The sequence below is a fragment of the Euleptes europaea genome, chromosome 4 (assembly GCF_029931775.1).
Source record: "Euleptes europaea isolate rEulEur1 chromosome 4, rEulEur1.hap1, whole genome shotgun sequence".
NCBI classification, from domain to species: domain Eukaryota; kingdom Metazoa; phylum Chordata; class Lepidosauria; order Squamata; family Sphaerodactylidae; genus Euleptes; species Euleptes europaea.
In genome coordinates, this window is record NC_079315.1 from 32,058,004 (window position 1) to 32,058,956 (window position 953).

Consider the following 953-nt stretch of genomic DNA (forward strand, 5'->3'; position numbering starts at 1 on the left):
AAAAAATAACATGTAAGGTTTCGTCACTAAATGTGTAACCGGAGAGCCTCTTCCACTCACAGTTCCCCTATTAGTGTACTTTTGATTAGACGTGCTTGAGAACCTGTGTTTGTCATAGTCCGTTTTGTTTTTAAGGCGTTCACCCAAAAGTGCAATCAAAACCCGAGATGGCTCAATCGGCCTGTTTGTTTCTCTTGGTGATTGCACGATTTGCTTTCCGAGACATGGAAAGCGTGTTGCATATTGAAGACATGGCAAGACTGACTTATGCAGAATGAATTGCAGCAAAGAGATGCCTGCTTAGGCATTCTGTTTCTCCATGCAGTATTCTCTTTGCAGAAAGAGCACATTGATTGGTATAAGCATATTCTGTTTGGAGAGATGGGTGAGCAGAGTGCAGTTGCTGGTTTGCTTTAACTAACTGATGAAGGGAGCTTGGTCTCTTGAAAGCTTATACCCTGGAAATCTTGTTGGCCTTCAAGGTACTACTGGACTTGGATCTTGCAGTATCCTAAAGCAAAGTGAAAATTTCTCATCTATGTGTTTAGAGGCTCCTGGACTGTCAAGACTCAGTATGGCTTGGGGCAGGGGCTTAAGAGCTGCCTCATCCCATACTGTTCAGCCCACCAGTTAAGATATGCCTCACAAGTCCTGCTCTGTGTGCCTTCACCATCACAGGTGAGACGGTTGGGTGCCAGTCAGAAACAGAGCTTTTTCAGTAGTGGCACCTTGTCTGTGGAATATCATTCCCCTTGAGGCTTGCCTGGCAACTATGTTGATTTCGTTTAGGCGCCAGGCCAAAACATTTCTGTTTACCCAAATTTTATTAAGGGGTTTTTGATTTTTTAAAAAATCATTTTATGGTGTGCATTTAGTCAGAAAATAATTAAATTAATTTTCCATCTTTCATGTTCAGGGATTTGTTTTTAATTTCTCTGGCTTAGGTTTTTTTA